Consider the following 19628-nt stretch of genomic DNA (forward strand, 5'->3'; position numbering starts at 1 on the left):
TCCTGGGTATGATTACTAGGATTGAAGGGTATCTTAGTCAGCTCAGGCTGCTCTAACAGTATACCATAGACTGGGTAGCTTATAAACAACAGAAATTTAATTCTCATAGTTCTGGAGGCTGCAAGTCCGAGAGCCCGGTGTCAGCATGGTAAGAGGGCTGTCTTCCAGGTTACAGATGTGCATTTTCTTGTTTTATCCTCACATGGCAGAGAGAGCCAGAGCTCTCTCTGGGGCCTCTTTTATGAGGGTGCTAAATCCCATTCATGAGTGCTGCCCCCTCAGGACCTAATCACCCCCCAAAGGCCCCACCTCCTAATATTATCATACTGAAGGTTAGATTTCAACAGGTGAGTTTGGGAGAGGCACAAACATTCAGTCCATTACAAAGGGATACAACAATTTCCATTATTCTTACCAACAAAATCAGGAAAGTCTGATGAGAAGAGCCTAGAAGTAAAAGATACCTGGAAATATGGTTCAAGATCCTAAACATCCTTTCATTCAGCAGATACTTATTGAGCACCCAGTCTGTGGCTGTAGTGTGTTACTGTGTGAAACTAATTGGTCCATGGAAGGATTTGACACTGCATATTATGTCCCACTCATGTATTTGATGGACATGATTCCTGATGTAAAATTATGGATGGGGTAGAAAGAACATGGGCCTTGGAATTGGACGGGTCTAGGTAGAAATCCTGGTCCTGCTGGGTACAGTTGGATACATTACCTCCATGAGTCTCAGTTTCGCCATTGATAAGTATAGCCAACTCATCTGGCTGTTAGGAGCAAACACTGTGATTTAAGTTGAAAATAAATCGATGGTACTAGTAGGTGTTCAATTACTGGGAGCTGCTATTATTTTATGATGAGTGTTATATTATTATGGTGATGTTTGAGGGGTTATATGAGCTTTGATGCTTTAACAATAGTTCCTAGTGCCTCCTTAAGACCCTTTCTTCATAGAGTAAAAGAAACTGGGTGTTTTTATGTGTGCATGCGTTTATATGTATGCATGTGTGTATGTGAAATTTTGTGTGTGTGTGTGTGTGTGTGTGTGCGCACACGTGCGTGTGTGTGTGTGATAAAGGCAGTCTCACCCTTGGAATTAATCCCCAGTGCAAGGATCAGATGGATTTTTGTAGGCCTCTGTTAGATCCCATCTTCCCTGCTCTACTTCCTGAACTCTGAAAGCACATGGGAATGAACTCCCAGGTGAACCTTCAGCATGATCGGGCTTGTGTAACCCGGGCTTTGGGAAACGGTGGCTGGCAGTGGGTGCCTGGCCCAGAAAATCTAGATGTGAGGCTTCTTCCTCTCCATCCTCATAGCTTTTGGGGTCCAGAAGGCAAGCCATGGGGATTGGGGAGAATGAGGAACTGATGTGCCTCAAACCACATGCCCACAAAACGCTGGCTGGCGGAGGGAAGCAATGGGGAGGCCGCTGGGGTGTGGTTGGTGCTCCGTGCACCCCCAGCTGCCACTTCCCATGTTTAGGTGCTCGGTGCTCTCGTGTTCTCCTGCACTTGTTTCCCCCATGAGAGCAAATGCTGATTTACACTGTGATTGAACATTCTGTAGTATGTACAAGCCTCCCACACATCTGGGTGGTAGAAACTCGGGTCCAGAAGCTCCTGAGCCCAAGGACGGTTAATTTACTTCAGTGTCATTCCTGTCTTAAAAAAAATATATATATATATATCTGACACTCGTTAAAATGGTAAGGAAGACTTTATTCAAAACTGTTGCAGTAAGGGGTTGTAGTAGAGGTGTCAGTGTGTTTGTGAGCTGGGCCCCGGGCTGTGACGTTCACCAGTACTTCTCAGTTTTATTTTTTTCCCCCTTAGGAGAGATAGGAAGGCAAAAGCAAGCTGGAGTTGGGTATTTCCTTTCCTTCAGTCACTTCGGTTATGGTAAAATGGTTTCCTTTAAGGGTAGACCTTTTTAAGAAGAACGGAATGCTCTGGGAATATTTCAAAATGACTACTTTCTCCAACCGCCTGTGGGAAAAACAAGGGAATTTTTCTCTCATCTTCACTGTGAGAACCTGGTAGGGCTCCTAGAGGTAAAATTCATGCAAGTGTTGGGGCTTGCCAACACTGGGTCCCCCTGGAGTTTTTATAATGTTGTTTCTTTAAAAATTAAGAAAGAAAATAACATTTTTCTTGCTTTGTTCCTATAGATTGGACATAGGAAGAGCGTTAGTAACCATTTAAAGAATTTATTTAGAATAATGATAATAATGGGCAGCAAAATTATACTGTTTTGTGGTTACAACCAGATACTTCTAACACACATGTGTGGCTTGAAAGGAAAGGGGAGTAGATGAAAAGAATAAGCCACCTGACTTTGGTTTCTCTGGAGGAAATCAGGTAGTAAAATGGATGATATTTTACAAAACAGAAAACTGAATGGCATCCACTTCAGAATATGGTAGGTCTTCAAAATCCACCGGAAGTTAGAGAGTTAGAAGTCACTGGCTTACTTTAAATACCAGATAATTATTTAAGTAGTCATTGCCTTGGAAGACCCTTGAAACTATTTTTCAAAAGTACCACTATGCTGAGTGATTTTAATTGTTGGGCATTTTGTATAACTGGATTTGATTTACATTTATGTTTTAAATGAAGTTAGGTTAAAAGAGAAAAACATAAAGGAAATTCTTAACCCTCCCCACCCCCAAAGAAAAACAGGATTTATACTGTAGTTTGTTTTATAACAAAATCTTTTAAAAATCAGAAGTCTACATCCTATGTTTTAATTAGCAAAAATATTTTGCTTTTAGTTATTTCCAGGATCCATAAGTGTCCTTTTGTTGAAAAATAAAAGATGGTGATGGGGGCGGGGGAGTGAGGCACGGTGGGAGGAAATAGGGAAATATCTGAGCTTCAGTGTCCATGGACTTGTCCATTGCTCTGCTCTTCCACCACTTTACTTGAATTACATTCAGGATGGGGCTGCATCCTTCAAGAAGCTCAAGAAGAGATGCTCCTGTACTTTTTCAAACACCAAAGCTAGGCTTCTTTCTCTTTCTTCTCACAAAGTCTAGTTGTTCTATTCCAAATTCAGTGTCAGGTGGTGATGAAGAGTTCAGCTTCTGAGATCAGAGTCACTCGGTTCTAGTTTAGCTCTTACTCTTCAGTGTATGAGCTTGGGGATGTTTGACCTTGGGTGAGTACTTGACCTCTCTCTGCCCTACATTGTCTGTAAAACAGGAATAATAATATCACCTTTCTCTTTGAGTGTTTGAGAGGATTAAATGGGAGAATCCACTATGGGGTTCATTGTAAGAGGCTGGTAAACGTTACTAGTTAATATTATCATTATGTTACCCTCCATCTTTGCAACTTTTCTCTTCTGCTCCTTTGTCACTTCCGTGCCTTTGCATAGACATTTCTGAAAATTCCTATTTGTACCTTCTTCTCTAGTATGGGTGTAGTATATCGAACTCATGTCCAGTCCAGTTTCCTTTAATACATACACACACACACACATACACACATGTATTTCGTTATTGAGTACCTGTAGTGTATACAAAGCACTCTGATAGATACCGAGGTTGAGATTTCATGGAGTTTGCATCTAGTGAGAAAAAACATGGGAGATAATGAGGCAGTTATGAAATTAACAGAAAGGTCACAGTGCTGTGGCGTTGTACGGCCTGGGCACAGACCCAGCCCGGAGGTCACGGAAGCCTCTGCGAAGCGGCGACTGGAAGCAGGAGTAAGGCCTTCAGGGTTTAACCAATTCCATCTTCTCCTTGAAGCCCTTCCTGGCACATTTATTTTTTTTTACACCCTGATTTAGATTACTGGAACACTTTATTTCTGCCTCAGCTATAGCACGTGCAAATGCCTATTTAGCATATGAATATGTGGATCTGTCTCTTTCCCACTGAGTTACAAACACCTTGAAGGGGAAGAGGAGACCTCACTCAGACTGGTCATAGCTTCCTCCTAACAGTGTTCAAATTGGCCTTTAGTTAGTGTTTTCTGAACTAAACCACACTGTGCTTTGAGGGGGGTAGATCCTACAGAGGAATTCTCCTTACTCATGCTTGGCTCATTGGGACCCGAGGTTCCTCCTTACCTTGCTTAACTCAGTTTCATCACATGCGAACTGGAAGGATTGAATTAGGGCCCTCTGGCGAGGTGTCCCACGATTCCCTTGAGAGAATCAGGAGGGAGATATGTGTTGTGTGGATGGCAGCATGCATGGGAGCTTATAGTAGTGGTATGTAAATATGGGTCCGTTATTTTTCAGTGGTCTTCTGAGGGAATATTTTGTCTGGGACCAATTTGAAACTGTTCAGCAGGTGGAGTTAGGCAGCAGCACCCCCTTGGAATGCTCCTGTGCCCCCTTGGCATCATGGAACATTTCTGGAGAGGACTTGATCTCTTTTTTTTTTTTTTTTTTATTAATTTTATTGGGGTGACAATTGTTAGTAAATTTACATAGATTTCAGGTGTACAATTCTGTATTACATCGTCTATAAATCCCATTGTGTGTTCCACCACCCAGAGTCAGTTCTCCTTCCATCACCATATATTTGATCCCCTTTACCCTCATCACCCACCCCCCACCCCCTTACCCTCTGGTAACCACTAAATTATTGTCTGTGTCTATGAGTTTTTGTTTCTCATTTGTTTGTCTTGTTCTTTTTGGTTTATATACCACATATCAGTGAAATCATAGGGTTCTCTGCTTTTTCTGTCTGACTAATTTCACTTAGCATTATTCTCTCGAGATCCATCCATGTTGTCACAAATGCTCCTATATCATCTTTCCTTAACGCCGAATAGTATTCCATTGTGTATATGTACCACAACTTCTTTATCCATTCATCTATCGAAGGACATTTTGGTTGTTTCCATGTCTTGGCCACCGTAAACAAAGCTGCAATGAACATTGGCGTACACGTGTCTCTATAGAGAAATGCTTTTATATTTTTGGGGTAGATACCCAGGAGAGCGATTGCTGGGTCATATGGTAATTCTATTCGTAATTTCTTGAGGAACCTCCACACTGCCTTCCATAGCGGCTGCACCAGTCTGCATTCCCACCAACAGTGTATGAGAGTTCCTTTTTCTCCACAGCCTCTCCAACACTTGTTACTATTTGTTTTGTTGATGAAAGCCATTCTGACTGGGGTGAGGTGATATCTCATTGTGGTTTTCATTTGCATTTCTCTGATGATTAGCGATGTTGAGCATTTTTTCATATGTCTATTTGCCATTTGTATATCCTCTTTGGAGAAATGTCTCTTCAGATCCTCTGTCCATTTTTCAATTGGGTTGTTTGTTTTTTTGTTGTTGAGTTTCATGAGTTCCTTGTATATTTTGGATATTAGCCCCTTATCAGAGGAACTGTTTGCGAAAATCTTCTCCCATTCAGTTGGTTGCCTCATTATTTTGTCAATAGTTTCTTTTGCTGTGCAGAAGCTTTTCAGTTTCATATAATCCCATTTGTTTATTTTAGTTTTTACTTCCATTGCCTTTGGAGTCAAATTCATAAAATGCTCTTTGAACCCAAGGTCCATAAGTTTAGTACCTATGTTTTCTTCAATGCAGTTTATTGTGTCAGGTCTTATGCTTAAGTCTTTGATCCATTTTGAATTAATTTTGGTACATGGTGACAGATAGCAGTCCAGTTTCATTCTTTTGCACGTAGCTATCCAATTCTGCCAGCACCATTTATTGAAGAGGCTGTCTTTCCTCCATTGTATGTTTTTAGCTTCTTTGTCAAAAATTATCTGTCCATATTTATGTGGTTTTATTTCTGGGTTCTCAATTCTATTCCATTGGTCTATGTGTCTGTTTTTCCGCCAATACCAAGCTGTTTTGATTATTGTAGCCCTGTAGTACAAGGAAAAATCAGGGAGTGTGATACCTCCAGTATTGTTCTTTTTTTTTAATATTGCTTTGGCTATTCGGGGTCTTTTGTGGTTCCAAACAAATCTGATGATTTTTTGTTCTATTTCTTTAAAAAATGCCATTGGGATTTTAATGGGGATTGCATTAAATCTGTATATGGCTTTGGGTAATATGGCCATTTTAACTATGTTGATTCTTCCAATCCATGAGCACGGAACGTCTTTCCATTTCTTTGTGTCTTCTTCAATTTCTTTCAAAAATGTCTTATAGTTTTCAGCATATAAATCATTCACATCCTTGGTTAAGTTTATTCCTAGGTATTTTATTCTTTTTGCTGCAATTGCAAAAGGAATTGTTTTTTCTATCTCTTTTTCTGAGATTTCATTGTTGGTATATAGGAAAGCAATGGACTTTTGTACGTTGATTTTGTAGCCAGCAACTTTACTGTATTCATTGATTGTTTCTAATAGCTTTTTGGTGGAGTCTTTAGGGTTTTCTATATATAGCATCATGTCATCTGCAAAGAGTGACAATTTAACGTCTTCATTCCCAATTTGGATGCCTTTTATTTCTTTCTCTTGCCTGATAGCTCTGGCGAGGACTTCCAACACTATGTTGAAAAGCAGAGGTGATAGGGGACAACCTTGTCGTGTTCCTGAACGTAGAGCAAAGGGCTTCAGCTTTTCACCATTAATTATGAGATTAGCTGAGGGCTTGTCGTATATGGCCTTTATTATGTTGAGGTATTTTCCTTCTATACCAATTTTAGTAAGTGTTTTAATCATAAATGGATGTTGTATCTTATCAAATGCTTTTTCTGCATCAATTGATAGAATCATATGATTTTTGTCCTTTATTTTGTTTATGTGATGTATCACATTGATGGATTTGCGAATGTTGAACCATCCTTGTGCCCCGGGGATGAACCCCACTTGGTCGTGATGAATAATCTTTTTAATGCATTGTTGTATTCGATTTGCTAGAATTTTGTTTAGGATTTTAGCATCTGTATTCATCAGAGATATAGGTCTGTAGTTTTCTTTTTTTGTGTTGTCCTTACCAGGTTTTGGTATCAGGGTAATGTTGGCCTCATAAAATGAGTTAGGGAGTACTGACTCTTCTTCAATTTTTTGGAAGAGTTTGAGCAGGATTGGTATTAGATCCTCTTTGAAGGTTTGGTAGAATTCACTGGTGAAGCCATCTGGTCCAGGACTTTTGATTTTGGGAAGGTTTTTGATGACTGATTCAATTTCGTTACTGGTGATCGGCCTGTTAAGATTTTCCAGTTCTTCATGATTCAGCCTTGGAAGGCTATATGTTTCTAAGAACTTGGAAGGCTATATGTTTCTAAGAACTTGTCCATTTCTTCTAAGTTATTAAATTTGGTGGCATATAGTCCTTCATAGTATTCTTGGATAATCCTTTGTATTTCTGTGGTGTCCGTGATAACTTCCCCTTTTTCATTTCTGATTTTGTTAATTAGTGTCTTCTCTCTTTTTATCTTAGTGAGTCTAGCCAAGGGTTTGTCGATTTTGTTAATCTTTTCAAAGAACCAGCTTTTTGTCACATTAATTTTTTCTATTGTCTTTTTGTTCTCTATTTCATTTAGTTCTGCTCTGATTTTTGTTATTTCCTTTCTTCTGCTGACCTTGGGTTTCGCTTGTTCTTCTTTTTCTAGTTTTTTAAGGTGTAACATGAGATTATTTATTTGGGATTTTTCTTGTTTCTTGAGATAGGCCTGTAATGATATAAATTTCCCTCTTAAAACTGCTTTTGCAGCATCCCAAAAATTTTGGTAGGATGTATTTTCATTGTCATTTGTTTCTATGTATCTTTTGAGCTCTCCTCTAATTTCTTCTTTGACCCAGTCGTTCTTTAAAAGTATGTTGTTTAATCTCCATGTATTTGTGTTTTTTCCTGCTTTCTTTTTGCAGTTGATATCCAGTTTCAAAGCTTTGTGATCAGAGAATATGCTTGGTATGATTTCAATCTTCTTAAATTTGCTGAGGCTGATTTTGTGTCCCAATATATGGTCTATCCTTGAGAATGTTCCATGTACACTAGAAAAGAATGTATAGTCTGATGTTTTAGGATGAAGTGCTCTATATATGTCAATTATGTCCAATTCATCTAATGTGTCATTTAGGGCTGCGATTTCGTTATTTATCTTCTGTTTGGATGATCTATCCATAGCTGTCAATGATGTATTTAAGTCCCCTAGTATAATTGTGTTTTGGTCAATTTCTCCCTTTAGTTCTGTTAGTAGTTGCTTGGTATATTTCGGTGCTCCCTGATTGGGGGCATAAATATTGATGACTGTTATGTCTTCTTGTTGTATAGTCCCCTTTACCATTATGAAATGTCCATCTTTGTCTCTTGTTATCTTTTTCACCCTGAAGTCTGTTTCATCGGAAATCATTATGGCTACACCTGATTTTCTCTGGGTACCATTTGCTTGGAGTGTCAATTTCCACCCTTTCACTTTGAGTCTATGCTTGTCCTTGTAGCTGAGATGTGTCTCTTGTAGGCAGCATATGGTTGGGTTTAGTTTTTTGATCCAATCTGCTACTCTGTGTCTCTTTATTGGTGAGTTCAGAGGACTTGATCTCTTAACATAAATAGAGTGGAGACATGTGTAGCCCAAGTGTGGTGGACTGAGGATCCCCAAAGAAAGCCAGCTTGCAGAGATAGAGATGATGGGACCCTTGAGAAAAGAAATCGTCGCGAGTGAAGAGAGTTTACAGAGAGCAAAGGAGCTGAAGAGTGTGGCAGCAGGTGCCTCACCTTGGCCTCATGCAGCTGCTCACCTGCTGCTTCCTGGGAATGAGAGGGCTGTGGTATAAAGAACGAAAGATGAGTCACTAGGGGCCACCAGCTCTCCTGAGGGGACCTCCTTCTGAACAGCTTCACCACGTGGGGCCACAGGAGCTGTCCTGGGCAGAAATGGCCAAGAGCAGCAGAGGTTGGTGACCTTAAGAAGGTTGGTGACCTTCAGACAAAAATCTGAAGACTGGAACTGTCCCAACTTTCAGTCATGTATGTCCAGGATTAGTCAGTAATTCAAGGCAGACCTGGTGGGCCCTATTGGACAAGAATGTCGTTTCTCGTCCTAGACTTTGTTTTGGTCTGACCAATGTATTGCAATTTGGTTGATTGGGTGGGTTGAGACTGTTCAAAGTACGTCAATAAAAAAAGCCAGGGGTTCACTGGAACATAAACTGAGGCACTATCAGGATCTACGTCTGCTGTTGTTTTGGGTATTTCCATGGTTTTCTAGCTTTGTTCTCCCTTCTTCACCATACACCTTCCACAGCTTTCTCTATGTCCATTTGCTTCCTCAGAACTGGGGTTTCCCTGGGGCTGTGATTCCCCAAGGCTCCATATCCTCCAGGGGAATTCTTTGTAACGTTGCTTCCTCTTTTGACCGGCTCATGCTCAGTTTCCAATTCTAATTTTCTCAGAGAGGTGTCTGATGGCCCAAGCAGGCTATGTGTGAGGGACCCATTTCTCGGTCACTTAGCCACTAGAATGCGGGGAGCCAGGAACAGGATCATATGAGATGGAGCTTGGCCGTGGATGGACAGGATCACTTGGAATAGGTCACGGCCAGCATAATTCATGATGGACATCTCTAGTTCATACTCCAGTCGTCCATTCACTCTGTGTCTGACCTGGCAGTGTAGCACTGGGATTGAGACCTTGGGTTCCAGACTCAGACTCCAATCTTGGCTGTGACTTCCTCTCTCTGAGCCTTGCTTTCCTCATCTGTAAAAAGGGATGGTAATCATACTCACTTTATAAAATTACTTCAAAGAAGGTATGAGAAAATGCATGTAAAGAGCTTAGCATGGCGCTCAGTACAGAGTAAGCACTTTATAAATGGTAGTTATTATTTTTATATATAGTCCATAGGTCAGTAAGACAAATGTAGTACCTGTCTTCATAGAGCTTATAGTCTAACAAGGAAACAATTTTCATGATCACTCACTTAGATCACTAGTGATAATACATTTACAACGTGTAGAAGATACCTTATAGTTAGTAAATTAATTCACTAAAAATACATTTATTGACCATCTACTAGGTGTGTGGCACCGTTATTGGCACTGAGTGTACAGTTTTAAACAAATACTCAAAATCTCTGCCCTTATGGAGCTCACATTATTGTTACAGGATAGAAACACACCAATTCAGGATGGATGGATGGACAGATGGATAGATAGATAGATAGATAGATAGATAGATAGATAGATAGACTGATAGAAAGAAAGAAAGAGAGAGAGAGAGAGAGAGAGAGAGAGAGAGAGAGAGAGAGAGAGAGAGAGAAAGAGAAAGAAAGAAAGAAAGAGAGAGAGAGAGAGAGAGAGAGAGAGAGAGAGAGAGAAAGAAAGAAAGAAAGAAAGAAAGAAAGAAAGAAAGAAAGAAAGAAAGAAAGAAAGAAAGAAAGAAAGAAAGAAAGAAAGAAAGAAAGAAAATAGATAGACAGAGAAGTAGATAGGAAGATAGACAGATAATGTCTGGTAATGCTGTGTGCTGTGAGGAAAAAGCAGGGTAAGGGAATAGAGAATGTCAGAGTGTATGTGAGGAGCGTAGTTTAGATGGAGTGATTCAGATGACCTGAATTTCCCTGAGGAAGTGACATTTGAGCAGAGAACTAAATGAAGTGAGGGAGGGACCCATTCAAATATCTGGTGGAAGAGCGTTCCAGGCAGAGGGAAGAGCAAAGATAATAGGCACATGCCACGAGGCAGGCATGTGCTTGGTATATTCGAGAAATGACAAGGAGGCTGGCTAGCTGGAGCCCAGTGAGTGCAAGAGACAGCAGAGGGAAATGAGATCTCAGAGGTCGCCAGGGCTGAGGGTGCTTTTAACTTGTAAACTTCCACAGGTTCAGTTACATCTTGTGTCTGTGGCTCATTTGGGCTTTTCAGATCGGTATGGGCACCTAACGTGTCAGTTTCCTCTGTGACCGAGGGCAGTAGACAGATACCAATTTTGAAGCATACTGACTTTGTGAGATGATGAAGGCTCATTAGAGTTTTGAACTATTTCTGGATTATTGGCTCTTGAGACTGAGCTCGGCATTTCTTCCCACAAGTTTAGGGAGGCCACGGGGCAGGTGGAGGGCTGTCCTGATCATTTTAACACAAGCTCCCTCTGTCAGGACTATCACAGAGCTGCTTCCTTAGTCATCCTTTAATCCAGTCTCTGTTCTGACCTCTTTCTGTAGGATTAAAATAGCCCGGCATGCTGCATCCAGTGTAGTTATTGTTTGGGGACAAGAGCTGTGCTGAGTGACTCACCACAAGTAAGAAGTGGACTGCTTAGCTGTGCCCAGCACCGACTGCTGCCGAGAAAGGGGGCCCACAGAATACACTGACATAGGTGCCAGAGCAGAGCTGTCCACGTAGAAACAAGAAGAAAAAGTAGGCATTTCTATCAGCAGACTCTTGGGAGTGTTTCACAGTGGATGTGCCACTTAAACGCTGATATTTCAGGATTCTCTGATTCAAAATGTTTTTCCACAGTGGTTTTAAATTCCTGCAAGTGAAGAAGGCGTGACTCTTGCTGTGGTGATGCTGGCCTGCTCTTAGATATTGGTTTATGCTGATAGGTGGCAGGGATGAGCCATTTACTGGACACTTATTGCTCTTTTTCTGTATATACAACATTGTTTTAGACATCTTGTTTATCAGTTCTCTATTGCAGTGTAATAAATCAGCACAAAACTTGGTGACTTAAAACAACTCTTCTATTTGTTCATAGTTCTGAGGGTCATTAGTTTTGGCTGGGCTTGGCAGAGCTCAGCTGGGTGGTTCTTCTGATCACCTCTAGGGTCATTCATGAGGTTGTAGTCATCTGGTGATTTGACAGAGGCTGTTTGGTTTAAGATGAGCTGTCACATGTCTGGTGGATGGTGCTGGCTTTTGGCTGGGTCTCTGTTCTCATGGTCTCTTATCCTCAAATAGGTTAGCTTGAGCTTCTCACATCAAAGTGCTAAAGTGTGGCTCCAAGTATGGCTTCCTCTGTCCTTCTGAGTGGTTCTTTCCTTGGCCTCAGGCAATTTCTTTACATACATGTGGTGCTCTAGGATGTCCCAGTGCAGCTCTCTGCCCTGTGAACTTTAGTTGACTTGATATTTCCAGACTCCTGTAGAGACCATAGGTCTTTGCCCGGGATTTTCCTCCTTGCGTTGCAGCCTGGACACTGTCTCCATGAATTAGGCAGTGGTAGTGCTCACCTCATTTGATTCCCATCCCTCAGGGATTACTGTTCTTGAAACCATTGTTTCATATGTTATCCAGTGTTTGAATTGTTTCAGGCAAGAACGTTATTCTGTGTCCATAACTCCATCTTGGCTGGAAGTAGAAGTCTCAAGAGGATGAAAGTGGAAGTGGCAGGGTTTCTTGAGACCTAGGCTTGGAACTCACAGACATCACTTTGAATTTTATTAGTTAAAACAAGCCAAAGCTTGCTCATTGAAGGGGTGGACTTCTTGATGGGAGGAGTGGTAAAGTTACATTGCAAAAGGGCATGAGGATAGAGATGGGAGGAATGACTGAAGCCCTGTTTCCAAATACTCTACCCCACAGTGTGTGGGCAGGTAGGGTTAATTATGATTATAGTTTTCATTTGCCAGGCTGCTGCTATGAACTAGGCCCTGAATGAAGCCCTGTACGCACAGCTCATCTAATCCTAATAACATTGTGAAGTGCTGTGAACTTTGTGTAACATTGTTCACATGTGGAACAAGTATAACATTGTAAAGTTCATTTCAGATGAGGAAACTGCCACTCCTCAAGGGTTAAGTGATTTGCCTGAGGTTATACCTAGGATTGTGTGACTTCCATGCCTGTGTGATTCCATGCCTGAATCCCTCCTGATGCTTTCAACTTTTTTGTGTCCTTAAATTTTAGGTATATTTCTTACAAGCAGATATAGGAGCATTAAAAAGAGTGCAAACAGATGATTTCTCTCCTTGTAGGTGGTAAGTTTATTCCATTTACATTTATTATAATTAGTGATGTGTTTGGATTTATTTCTACTGTTTCATTTTGTGCTTCCTATTTACCCTGCCTTTTCTAGGTCTATTTCCTCCTTGTATTTTCTTCATTGTCTTTTTCTACAGATCTGAAAGTTATGATCCTATTCTCATTCTTTTAGCCTTAAAATTTTAACATGTACATTAGAATTAAAGTCTAAAGTTAACCTATTCCTCTTCTGTTTTCTCAAAAAATTCATGAAAAGTTTGGAACATTTTAACACCAACCATCTGCCTTCTGTCTTACATGTTTTTCTTTTTATATCCCCCTGTGGATATGGTAGTATGATACTTCCCTATCTTTTTTGAAATTATGCAAGAGCATGTGACTTGCTTTCACCAGTGAAGTATGAGGAACAGAAAGCTTAAGGAGCCAGTGTGCAGTTCACCACGTGACCTGTAGAAATTGAAGGTTTTGAGACGAGGTCCTTGAGTGGCTAGTCCCCCAGCTAACTACTGAAGGATATTTAGTATGAGTGAGAAATAAACATTTATTGTTTTGAGCCATAAAGATTTTGGGATTGTTACCATAACATAAGTGATTACCTGATTGATAAATTCCTAATGCCCCCAAATTTGTTGTCATCATTATTATTGTTTTATACTCGGATCAATTCTTCCTTCTAGATTTTGCTTCTTTCTTGAAGTACCTATTCTAGAAGTTCTTTAATGTTGGTGTGTGGATAAACACTTAACAGCTGGTTCCCCGAGGGCAAAAAAGTCTGCTTTTAGTGTTTGCTGATTTCCATGGTATAAATACTCCCTTTATGGCTGAATTTAAGTTACCAACATGTTGTCAACTGATTCAAAATTCCTCAAAATTTGTCTCTCATCAGCCAGTACTATTTCAGGTGAATTATGTTAGTGGTAAATTCTATTTTTGTCTGAAGATATCTTTATTTTGTCCTCGTTATTGAATGGCAGATTAACAGGGAGTAAAATGCTAAGGTTGAGGGTTATTTTCTCAACCTTGTTTAGCGTTTTCAAGCTATTGTTGTTGAAATAATATTGTTGTCTCCTTGAGAAGTCTCTGGTCATCTTACATTGTTCTTTTGTAGTTAACCTGTTCCTTCTCGCTGGTTCTAAAATCTTTTCTTTGTGTTTAGCATCCTCTAATTTTCCTCTAATTTAATTTTACTTCTCCTGCTTGGAAACATTTTATTGCCCCCAATCTTTAATGAGTATTAGAATTTATTGTTTTGTTCATTCTCTCTTTGAATATCATTTGGTGTCTGGAATTCTGCATGGTCTGGGTTGAGAGACTACTCATTCCTCCAGAGCGTTTTCAGTGTTTGGTTTTGCTAGGTTATCACCTTGGGATCATTTAATTGTGTTCTCTATTTGGGTCTTCACAGACTTTTAGGCACTGTAAAAGGAACCCCAAATTCTCATGAAGGTAGACCTTTGGAGAAAGTCATTTTATCTTGCCCCGAGCCTAGAGTTCAGGCTATCATTTCACTAACGTGGTTTTATGGAGGGGTCTCAGCTCTGACTTGTCCAGAGCCTTTTCTCCTGCTCCACTTCCAAGGCTGTTCATCCAAGTTACCACCCCTTGCCCCTGCCTGACTTCGTGACAGCCAAACCCTCAGCTCCTCTCACGAATCTGATTTTTAGTTTTCCTCTTTGCTTTTGGCCCCAGAGGACCTCTTTTACTTTTATGCATGCTCATCTTTGTATACAAAGTTATTTTTGAATTTCTCTTGATTTTGTATTTTCTCTAGCTTTTCCAGGTGTTATAGTTATTTGTTCTGCCATATTGCTAGGAACTGACATGCAGGCTACACGCTAGGTCTTTACCATCCTCTTTCCTTTAGATTCTTTCAAGACCTTCTTTACTAGTTTCTCTGCCTCTAATGTCCTATCCTTTCAGGCTATCTTCCAGTTCTAAAACTCCCTCCTCCCTTTCCCCCAAAACTTTCAGATGTATGCAATTTTTAAAAGTAAAAATGAAAAATCATTCTTGTAGATCCTTAAGAATGTTTGTGACAACTGTGGGGAAGTAAAATCTTATTCAATGAAAATAGCTTTAAATTTCTCTTCTTTTCTATGGCATTTAGGTACTTTACTGATGTGCATTACCTATCACCTTAGTAGTTGCCTCCTGTCACTCTTTTTGTTTTTTTAAATGATTTTAGGTCTTGATATTCTTCTTTTTTCCTCCCCATTACATTTTATTGGGGAATATTGGGGAAAAGTGTGTTTTTCTAGGGCCCTTCAGCTCCAAGTCATGGTCCTTCAGTCTAGTTGTGGAGGGCGCAGCTCAGCTCCAAGTCCAGTCGCCCATTTTCAATCTTAGTTGCAGGGCATGCAGCCCACCATCCCATGTGGGAATTGAAGCGGCAACCTTGTTGTTGAGAGCTCGCACATTAACCAACTAGTTGTGGAGGGCGCAGCTCACGGGCCCATGTGGGAATTGCACCGGCAACCCTGTTGTTGAGAGCTCGAGCTCTAACCAACTCAGCCATCCAGCTGCCCTGACTCCTGTTAGTCTTGATGCTCATATTTGGATACCAAGCTCCATATTCTTTGCCCACCCAACATGCCATGATTTCTCCACACTGTATCTCTTTGCTCATACCTGGTACCCTACCTGGAACACTTTCCCTCTTTGCCTTTGGGAAATTCTTCCTTGTTTCTAGGCCCCACTCAACGATCACATCCTCTGTGGAGGTGTTCTTTGTGCTCAGACCAGCTTGATGCTTCCCTCCTGTGTGCTGCCTCAGTACTTTGTACACACTCCCTTATGCTCACATCCCTTCCTGTTGTGATTATTGGTCTCCACCTTTGTCACTTTGTTGCCCAAGAGCTTCTCAAGGCCGAGAACAATGTGCCATGCTTTCTCTGTCCTCATATCATCAGTGCCTTAGTTAGTGCTGAGCACACTGAGGAAATGCTCCAAGTGAGTTGAATGAATGTTGCCTGGGAGTGGCTGTGGCAGAAATGAATGACCAGCTTATACTCTGTAGCTCTCTGAGTGGATTCAAATGAAAGAATTCTTTGTAGCGTAATGGTTCTTAGATAGAGGGTTGGATGGGAGAATGTGTCACATCCTCAAAAAGAGCTTCTTTCAAAAAAATAAAGCCTATCTGAGGAAGTAAGTAAATGATATTTAGCCTAGAGTTCATCGAATAAGTTGTTAAATAACCTTTATGACATTAAGAGAAGTTGTTTATTGAATTCATAGATTGTACAAACTATATATAAATATATAAAATATATACATATATAGATTTACATATGTACATATATGTACATTTTCTCATCACTATTACTATATCACTCTTATTTTATAGTGAAAGAAATTGAGGGCAAATAACTTTCCAGAAGTTAAACAGTATAGATGTAAACAATGGTAGAACCAGTTCTTGCTTGAGTCTAGGACTCAGGCAGGCTCTTAACTAGTTTCCCACATTGCATTTCAGTATCTCCAGTAAAAACAGAGTTTTCTTCGCCTCTTTAAAATGTGATTTAAAAGCTTATTTAAAGAAATAAGTGAGGGGAGGAATCTTTCTGCAGATACTGTGAAGTATAAATTCATTCTATGTTTATTTTTTCCTTCTTTTTAAAACCATAAAACCTATGATGCTTTTGAATGCTCTTATTTCTCTTTGCATTTTTAAAACTAAAGAAATGAGACCTTCAGAGATACAGCAAAAATTTCACCTTATTTTGCAGGCCCTTGTATCCGTTGGTTTTATACAACAAACTTCTAGTCCACAGCCAAGGACCCAAAAATGATGAGAGGGATAATTATGCTTTTTAAATAGTGTACAGATGAATGGATTCAGGAGGGCCATTGGCCTCCCTATAACCCGCTGAGGACTCCGGTATGTTGAAATTTATGTAACCCAGAACTAATAGTTCATCTTATTAAGAAACATGGCAGTAGGACCTGGAGTTAGTAAGGTATTACATTAGGGCTCGCTTCAATTTAAATTCTTCTTCCATTCAATAATGCTTTTGTTCCGGGTACCGGCAATGTCTGCACTGTTAGATACTTTCTTTATATCTCTGTTGGACTTGATAGGTTAGCTCTGTTCCAGACTCAAATTTGAAAGCCATTTGTTCCTCCCTTCCTGACTTTAAAAGTCTCAAATGAATTATAAAACAAAATAAATATCCAGGGATGAAAGAAGCACTTTGCAAGTCTTTGTTTAAAAGTACTTTTCACTGTCCTTTTGGAGAGAATTGTATTCTCTTTCCCTGGTTTAACTGGAAAAAGAATCTTTGAGCATATGAAATGTATGTGTGTGCTCATGGACACATACATGCGTTTCTGAGCCTTTGCTAAGGAAAACTTTTGTTATTAATGATATGCACAGGTTATCAAGATAAAATAAAGATAAACTCAAATTGATATTATTCAAGATTGGTATGGAGGGATCTTATTTCTCAGCGATGGAACAACTCTTTCAGTGATGGCATCTGCAGAAGAACCGTTCCTTCTTCCTGGTTTTTGCTTTGGCTTACGGAACAAGAGCATGAATCTCTTGTGACTTATCATTATCTTTTCCAGTTTCCGAAGTGGCCCCTTCATTCTTGACATTTATCCCACATATTTTTTGGGGGAGGGTAGCGGCGGGGAGGATCCCTCTCAGCCATTTTCAGTCTTCAAACTCGCCGGTGGAAAAATGCTAAATCTTTCAAAATTCCCTAAAGGTGTTCTTTAAGAAGTCTTTTCTGAGAGAAAAGTTCTTCATGCTGGTTGGAATTAAGCATCTGTTCTAGCTCCTGAAGTCTTGGAGCCACTGGCATGTGGAGTGTGGTTATGGCAGCTACACCATCGGTGGTATTTGGTGGAAGGGATGTGTCTGGGCCAAAGATGTTTGACTCCAGTGTGGAAATCTGGCTCGTGGCAGCTGTTGCACATGCCCTGACACTATTATGTGGTAACGCGATCCTTCTGCAGTTCAGTGACCAAATAGGACTGCTGATTGGGGCTAGAACGGAAAGACCTGGACAAAAGAGTGCCCTGTAAGTTTGGTGCCTGGGATTTATAACTAACAGGACTGCCATCTCTGCTGTGACTTCGGGTGAGGAATGGTCCACCTCTTTGGGCTTCAGTTTATCCCCTTATAAAAAGAAGCAAAGATGATTGTCCTTTGATCCCTTTCATCACTAATGTTCAGTAATTTTGTTGTTAAATATTTGCTCTCTCTGTAAAATGCATATACCAGCTTGCAACAAAAACCAGGGCTATTCTTTCAAAGTATTTTATTTGCTATTTAAAGGTTGGCATTTAATGTGACCAAGCCCAACATTTCCTCTGGGTTAAAGGGTTTATTTGTATATGACACAGCCAAACTTAATTTCACATTTTTTCCCCACTCTACTTTCATTTCTTTCCATTGCGTTTTGGGAAGGTTTGTATATTAATAATAACAATGGCTTTTTAAAAAGATGGTTTCCTGTGGGCGGGAGTTGGACTTGCTTACTATCTGCGATGTGTTATCTGTTTAACCTTATCACAGTCTTGTGAGATGTTTGTTTTATTAGAAGCTTTTAAAAGAGCTGGAAACAGATCTAGAGAATAGAAGCAACCTGCTAGTTTCACACAGCCCACCTCAGCTGGGGCCCGGACTCTAGTGAGTGATCAGACTGACCCCACAGCTAGTGAATGACCAAGCTGCTGCTTGGCCCACGGGTGTTTGGTGTCAAAGACAAGGTTCTGAGTGGAGGTGATTGTTCTCAATCACATCTTTAGGACTTTCACTGTCAAATTAATGATTCCTTTATTTCCTGCTGGAAGTCTATGATTCTCTTTAAGTTTTCCAGTCTCTTCACTCACCGTGTCTATGCTGGAGGGCCGAAGCTTGAACTGGCGTAGTTATGTCTCCAGATGAAGATCACTGGACTCTTGTGTATATTGCCCTTTAGAATTCCTTCCCCTGGATAAACATAACCACGGCACTATTATTCATAATTTGATTTTTAAAATAATCTTTGATTATAACAGCAGTTGTAGCAGCTTCTTCTTGGGGTCTCTGCCCACCTTGAAACCAATCTCCTTCCCCTTGGAGTAGCTCCAGATGGGCAGGGTCAGCTGCCACAACTGACTGATTCATGGAGGACACCTGGCACATGCCTGGACAATTCCATCTTCTGTCCTGAGTATTTACAGTTTGGAGCAAGGAGTCATTGAAACGAAGTCATAAACTCCTCGCAGAGATTCCTGCTGTGTCCAGCTTCCTTCTTTTCCTGAGTTTTGTTTTCACAGTTGCTGCTTTGATTCTCGTATTTTTCCACACATTGCCTTTCTTTGGCTTAAGACAGGCCAAGTCAGTTTCTGTTGCTTGTAACCTGAAGAATCTTAACTAACCTAGCGGTGATGAGTATATGGCAGGTGTCTTTGTCTATTCAGACTGCTATAACAAAAATACCATATCCTGGGAGGCTTATAAAGAACAAACACTTATTTCTCGCAGTTCCGGAGCCTGAGAAGTCCAAAATCAAAGTGCTGGCAGATTCGTTAGCTAGTGAGGACCTACTTCCTGGTTCACAGACCTCTGTTTTCTTACTGTGTCCTCACATTGCGGAAGGGGCAGGGGAGCTCCTTGGGACCTCTTTTGTAAGGGCACCAATTCCATTCATGAGGGCTCCTCTCTCTTGATCTAATCACCTCCTAAAGGCCCAAATTCCAAATACCATCACATTGAGGATGAGGTTTCTACATCTGAATTTTGGGAGGACAGAAACATTCAGTCTTTAGCAGTAGG

The 19628-nt window shown here is 40.5% G+C and overlaps 1 protein-coding gene across 1 annotated transcript in view; it reads left to right on the top strand.

The window, feature by feature from the left end:
• Nucleotides 1–19628, top strand: part of ERC2 (ELKS/RAB6-interacting/CAST family member 2) — a 931911-nt gene that overhangs the window by 143506 nt on the left and 768777 nt on the right.

The sequence above is a fragment of the Rhinolophus hipposideros genome, assembly GCF_964194185.1.
Source record: "Rhinolophus hipposideros genome assembly, chromosome: 14".
NCBI lineage: Eukaryota > Metazoa > Chordata > Mammalia > Chiroptera > Rhinolophidae > Rhinolophus > Rhinolophus hipposideros.